This window comes from Juglans regia, chromosome 1, assembly GCF_001411555.2.
Source record: "Juglans regia cultivar Chandler chromosome 1, Walnut 2.0, whole genome shotgun sequence".
In the NCBI taxonomy this organism is placed as follows: domain Eukaryota; kingdom Viridiplantae; phylum Streptophyta; class Magnoliopsida; order Fagales; family Juglandaceae; genus Juglans; species Juglans regia.
The window spans coordinates 38,105,131-38,112,942 of record NC_049901.1 but is presented as its reverse complement, the minus strand read 5'-3'; positions in this window follow the sequence as shown (position 1 = coordinate 38,112,942).

Here is a 7,812-nt window from a genome sequence, read left to right as displayed (position 1 = left end):
TATTAGTATGAATTTATCTGAGTTGGTTTGAATTGTTGGGTCCTGGCTAGTATTTACACAATGCTTTTTGTGTTTTGGTTACCATGCAAACGCATTACAAATTCACATAGACAATGACGAAGAGATAGGAAATTAGGAATTTGATGAATCTTAGCATTTTGAAAAGCAAAACAAATTAATGCCGGCTTTCTTGCTTGTAAAATTTTATATGGTCTTTTGATCGAGGCCGAGTGTTGATTAGCTTCAACCAAAGTTTTATATGCGGGATTATATTGCATAAATGTGGTTGTTGTGCTAGTCAAATTTCTAATTCCTAAAACGTTTGTAAGGTATTGTATATACTTTTCTCGTAATTGCATTTTATAATTTGAAAACAAGACTTAGGTCTCGTTTGGTTACACAGATGAGATGAGATGAAAGTTGAATAAAATATTGTTAGAATATAATCTTTTAATATAATTTTTATTTTGGAATTTGAAAAAGTTGAATTGTTTATTATATTTTGTTCAAAAGTTTAGAAAAGTTGTAATGATTAGATGATATAAGATAAGAAGATATGATGAAAACAAACCAGCCTTGGAGATCCTAGTCAAGTACCCTACAATAGACCCAAATTTTTTATATAGAATGTAAATTTAACATGAGAGCACTGTCTTATTGGCAATTCTACGACCAGAATTAAGTAATATGAAAAGCAAAGAAACTCATTCCAGTTCAAGTTCTTGGACTACAAGAGTAAAGGATGGCGCTAGACTAGAGAGATCATTTTGCTATTGTGGGATTCCATTGAAGCTAAGGAGTTCTAACAAGACTAATAGTTTTGGTAGACGATTTTACAATTGTCCAAACTATAAGATCAACAAACAATGTGGATTTTTTGAATAAATTGATATTGAAATGGAACACAACACTTGTTACAAAATTACTTTGGAGTTAGTTCAATAGAGGAACAATAGGATAAATGTTGAACATGTAATTACTGAACAAGCAAAATTTAAAGCCATGAAGAAGAAGTACAAGAGAACCTTTAAAACTTTATCATTGGCATGGTTCTGTTTTGTTGTGATTTGTGCTGAAATTATTATGTATGCAAAAAACAATAATGTACGTCAGTCAATGCTAAGATATGGAGATTAGGTCGTTTGTCATCCAGTTAATGTCTTTTTGAAATGTTGTAATGATGTAATATTTGTAAGACATTTTGGAATGTAACTTTGAATTGCTTATAAGACATGTTTATAGTGTAATTGTTTATATTTTAGTGAATTGTGATTCTAATTGTGATTGTAATGTTAACAATATATGTACAAAATTAGAACCAAAATCTATTCAAAAATACACTAACCACCAAAATATTTTCAGAACTATAACAACCAATCTATCTAGAATTACACTTAACAATATTTGTCCACAATTATAATCAAGAATTAAGCAAAATCTGGACAATCATGTCCTATCGTGAAAAACATCACACCCACACACAACGATAACGAGACAGACAGTGAAATAAATGCAGAAACACAGGACTCAACACACACAAACGACACACATAATTTAACGTGGTTCAACAACGTGCTTACGTCCACAGAACTGTAAAATATTTTATTCCAGAGGATATTACAATCACACACATTGAGTTATAAGAGTTCCACTCTACTCACACAAATCTCAATTGTCTCTCTCTAAGACTTTTTTTTTTCTCTCTCACTCTCTCTCTCTCATACAATACTGCTCTACATGCCTCTTGCCTCTTTCTGTTCAATCTGATACGTTTATGTTCCAAAACATAACATATATATATATACTAGTTAAGGGCAACGTGCGCTGCACGTATGCCCAGTTGTCTACTATTAAATATTGTAAGATGTATAATAGGCAGTAAAATATGACCAATTTCAGACAGAATCATCATGTAAAGCAAATTATCATATTATCACAAGCAGCATATGAATAAGGATTTTTAACTAAATCATTTCCCTTTTTATCTCATATTATAAACCCTAATATCAATGCTTATATCCAATAGTATTTTTACGAGTTCCAGATAAATAATATATAATGAGAATCTTGGATCTTGTTAGGTAGCAAACTCAAGAATTGAATGCATTTAAATGAAATGTAACATCCATAAGAAAATTAAGATTATTTCTTTTACTAAAAATAAAATATTGTTTGGTTAACCTTACCAAAATCTCTTGTTTAAAAGACTAATGTTTCTATAATATTAAAAAATAATATTCTAACAATATTTTATTTAACTTTTAATTTGCATTTCAACTAATCTCATCTCAATTAGGATCTAAGCTATCAAAAAAAAAAAAAAAAACCTCAGTATCCAAACTCACCTAATCGGCAAAAGAGTAAAAACATAAGAGAACCAGATTTGATGAGAAAAAAGGAAAAAAGAGAGAGAAATTGATAAGAACACTGTTAATCCCTTACTTATTTTCAAATAAAAGTCTATTTGAAAATAGATTTTATTCCAAAATTTTCATATCATATCATATCTCCTTTTTAAACATAACTGAAATACAAAATTTTAAAAATAATCATTACAACTTTCTCAAAATTTCAAATTTCAAATAAAATATAATTTATCTTTTTAAATTTTAAAATAAAAATAATATTATGAAATTATAATCTAAGTGTCTGATAATATTTTAATTTTATAATATTTTTTATTTAACTCTTTCTCTCTTTCAATTATTTTTTATAAAATTTCATCTCATCTAACTCTCTCCAACATTATATAAATTTTCAGAGAAGGAAAAAATTAAAAATGTTCTAATATATATTAACATATTCTAGACCATATTATTTAACACTACAAATAATGTTAAATTATTGCGTTAGTTCAAAGGCAGTTTAGCTTTTAATTTAAAAATGCAAACCAGATCATCTTAATTTATTTCAAAAGTTTTCATAACTCTTTTTAATATTATTAAAACAGAAACACTATAAAAAATAATAACAATAAAAAGCATTAATTTATTTAACATTTTCATATTTGGGTAAATAAAATAGTAATAATGACATATTATATTTTTAAATTATTAAGAAGTTATAATTTATTTCCTTATGAAAATTTGTAATTATACTAACCAATCTACTATTATTACTCTTAATAATTATAGTTGGATGCGCATGTTGTATATTTGTTATTTTCAAAATAAATATATAATGTGTCAGTTTTAAAATTCAAAACTACAGTGGTAAGTATTAAATAATTTAATCATATATTTTATAAAGTCTCATCATTTACATTTAAAAAAAGGTAATGATAGGGTTACTACCCTATTACTACCTAATTACTACTCATAGTTAATTTCAAGTTTTTTATTTTTTTATCATTTTCTTTGAAATATTTTTTTAACATCCTTAATCGAAAAAATTAAAAAAATATATAATTTTATTAATAATCACTTCCTTAACCATTAAGTAAAATAAAAAATTTAAAAAAAAATCAAATATAAAAAGAGTAGTAAATGAGTAGTAGGAGAGTAGTAATCCTATCATTTTCTTTAAAAAAAAATTAAACAAACTATAGTACATTAAAAATTATAGATCTACCTCAAATAGTGTAATTAATTTCAAGTTAATTAATAAACTATTCAATTTATCCAAAAATGAAAAAAAATATTTAAGTTTATTTCTTAATAAATCATTAAACAAAAACCATTAATAAAAGAAAAAAATTAGATTTATACTGAAACTGTAACAATTCAATTCAATATTTACATAATTCAAAATTAAAGGAAATAAAACACAATAAAGACACAACGCTCCTATCAATAAAATAAAATTAAATTAAATTAAAAAAAAAAAAAAACAGAGCCGCGGCAGCTTGGATTCGTCGTGGCGGTTAACGGCGGCACGATAGGAGCTGATATTGGAAGGGGAGGAACGCTGGACGGAGGGGAAGAGAATGGGTGGGGTGGTGTTGGCCACGCCGGCGTGCGGCGGAGCACTGGAGGCGACAAAGAATCGGACGGGCCGCGGTTTCGATTCGCTCGTGGCGGTCAACGGCAGCACGAGAGGGGCTGAGATTGGAAGGGAATGGACGCCGGTCGGAGGGGAAGAGAATGAGAGCGGCGGTGTCGAGCACGACGGCGTGCGGCGGCGCACCGTAGCAGATGAAGAAACGAACGGGGGAGAGGGGAGGAGGGGCTCGCGCGCTGGAGAGACAGGGGCAAAATGGGAAAATTATCAGTGGCAAAACCGTAATTTTGGAATAAAAGTAGGGGTAAAATTGAAAAAAAAAATGTTAGACGAAAACACTGTTACAGACCTCTTCGCGCTTTATATATAAGTAGATATATATATTACAAACATAGCCATAAAACCCTAATGCGGCAAAACCAGGTTATTTGCTAGCGTGCCTCGAGCGAATATTTCATCCAACATTTAGTCAAGCCAACCATTGAGCGAGCCTTGAGCGAACTCTTTACTTGAGCTTCACTTGAGCCAACTGCCGAGCACACCTCGAGCGAACTCATTACTTGAGTTTCGCTCAAGCCCTTTGACGAGCGAGAGTTGAACGAATTCTTGGCTTGACGTCTTCTCAACTAAAAAACAAACAGACTCCATAATCCAAAAATCTCTCACTTGGAGACTGGTTCTCCACATCCCAGCTACTATCTCTAGCACAAGCCATATCACTTATGCAGCTCTCCTGTCTTTTGTAGCTCATAACTCCCGTCTTCAAGTCAGAAGATGAACTTAAGTCGAGCCTGACTAATCTCTCACGTACATTGCCCTCAGTCAGCACATTTACTGGGCAACTCATAACTCTCATTGCATTGGGAATATCCGATCTCGAATTGACCCTGGCAAATATCAGAGAATCTGTTGTTGACGTCCCATTCTCTGATTTGGGCGACTGATCCCACCTGCTACTAACATTTTCTGTCTTTAGTTGACGTGCCCATCTCTTGTGCAGTCTTTGCTTCCTCCTTGTAAGTCTAGTTTGCGTCCTTTCAGCTAACTTCCACTTACTCAATCTCCCGTCTTGCAAGATTTCACCTTTGTACCATGGCTCACTACCTTTGTTCAAGATAAATGACCACCATGGAGGTATGGTCGTCCTGGCAGCTTTGCAAGCAGCAACTATAGGTGTAGATGTCCCTAGAACACTAGACGCTTTGTCCTCGTCTCTCACACATTTGCTTCGCATCTTAGTCATGGGAGATTTTCCCAAGCTTACATGAGGAACAGCGAAACTGACTCCATTTTGCTTCCTTATCCGATTTGTAAGATCAAGTCTGCTTTGTTGCACTATTGTATTTTCCTGCGTATCACTAGACCCTAATATCAAATATAAAGTGTCAGTTCTCTTACCACACTCCAAGAGCAGTGCACCCATCATGACCTTCTACGATCTTCCAAAAAATGCTACTGCATGACTGTTGTCGTCAAGTTGTCCCATAGAGATCAAGTTTTTCTTCAGATCTAGAAAGTGTCTTACTTGCTGCAAAGTCCACATGCTCTTATTTGGAAGTACGATGCGCACATCGCCCACTCCCACTACATTCAATGCCTCTACATCAGCCATGTACATCTTCCCAAAATCATCAGCAACATAGTTTTGCATAATATCTTGATTTGAGGTGCTATGGATCAAAGCCCCTAAATCTAACACTCAATCGTCAATTGGACTGTGCATTGCAATAAATAAAGCATCCTATATTTCTTCAGCCACCGCATTCACAATGTCATCCTTATTCTGTTTCTGATTTCGTTAGTCACTTTTTTATGTGGATCGACTTACCACAATTCTAGCAAGTGATATGCTGCCCCGAATATTGACTTGCTCATGCCCCTGTTCCTAGACCTATCATGTCCCTTGCCCCAATCACCAACACTCAGGGCCAAAATCGGTACCAGAAAACTCTCCAGAGTCTTTCTTGCATACCTCCTCAGCGAGAATCATATCCAGTAAGTCATCATAATTCAATTTCATCTTACTGGTTGAATAACTTACCACCATTCTGATAGCCTCCCAACTATTTGGTAACAATACCAACATAATCAACGCTCTAATCTCATCATCAAACTCAACTTCGACAGATGAAAATTGATTTGTGATCATATTATAGTCATTCAAATATTATAGAGGTACCTTCTGCCATTTTCATATTCAACAATTTTTTCATCAAATACACCTTGTTATTCGCCGACGGCTTTTCGTATATACCGTACAAAACCGCCATGAGATCCGCCGTGGTTCTCTCATTTATAACGTTGTGCACCACTGATCTAGACAGGGTGAGCCGGATAACCCCTCGAACCTATCGATCTAATAGATTTCAATCAGCATCGTCCATGCTCTCCGGCTTCTATCCCAATAGAAGAAGGTGAAGCCTCTTCCCAATAACCAAAATCCTTGATCTACATCCTTCTAACCAAAATATGTGTCATCGGACTTCTCCATTCCAAAATTCACATCTTCTTCAACCATCATTTAGTCCCGAATTCTAACTTTGGAGCTCTACTACCAATTGTTATGAAAAATATCACACCCACACACAACAATAATGAGATAGACAATGAAATAAATGCAGAAGCAAATGAATCAAACATACACACATGACACACAAAATTTAACGTGGTTCGACAATATGCCTACGTCAACATAATTGCAAGGGATTTTATTCCAGATGAGATTACAATCACACATAGTGAGTTACAAGAGCTTCACTCTACTCACACAAATCTAAGCTCTCTCTAGGGATCTCTCTCTCTCTCTCTCTCTCTCTCTCAATATTGTTATACACTCCTCTTGCCTCTTTCTACTCAATCTGATACGTTTCTGTTAAAAAACATAACATATATATAACAAACGGCGTTAGGAAACCCTAATGCGGCAAAATTGGGTTATAGGCTTGAGCAGAGTGTCGAGCGCGCCTTGAGCAAATATTTCGTCCAACATTCGGTCAAGCCAACCATTGAGGGAGTATCGAGCGAATTCTTTGCCTGAGTTTTGTTAACTGTCAAGCACACATCAAGCGAACTCACTGCTTGAGCTTTGCTCAAGCGCCTTGATGAGCAAGAGTTGAGCGAACTCTCAGCTTGACGTCTTCTCAGCTTAGAAACAACCATGCTCCATAACCTAAAAATCTCTCACTTGGAGACTAGTTCTCCACATGCCAGTTACTGTCTCTAGCCCAAGCTCCTTTGCAGCTCACAACTATCGTCTTCTATAGCTCATAGCTCCCATCTACAAGTCTGCAATGTCGTAAAATTGTATCATTAACTTACTTTTTCTCATCGTAGGATAATCTTGTGTCATTACATGCCCTAGAGAGTTTGGTATATCGAGAATAACTCGACTCTTAGCATTGATTGTTTATCTTTCTAGTTTATAATGTTGTGGCAATCTATCTACTTTTGATTTCTTGTCAAGGACACATAGGATATACCTATAGAGAATTTCCATAAACTCAAACATATGACATGTATATGTTGTTTTTTTTTCTCCACTCTCAAATGTCACATAATAAATAGATGTTTCTTTGCCATGAGATGCCACTCCATATGTTTAGTTTTCACCCTCTTTATAAAATTTGGTTGATTCGTACCATTGACTATTGAAAAACTCATCTTAGAAGAACATGAAAGACTTTCTTGTATAGATGGTTGACTCTTCTTCAATTTTGTGACAAGTTTTCAATATTGTCTGTGTAGGTTTTGTTCGCATGTCATTTTCTTTCTCTTTAAAATAATGTGCATATAAGACTTTCTCATATTAATGGACAAAGTCACTAACCATAGTGCTTGAATGAATATAATTCTTGAAAAATTTGTTCATGCTTT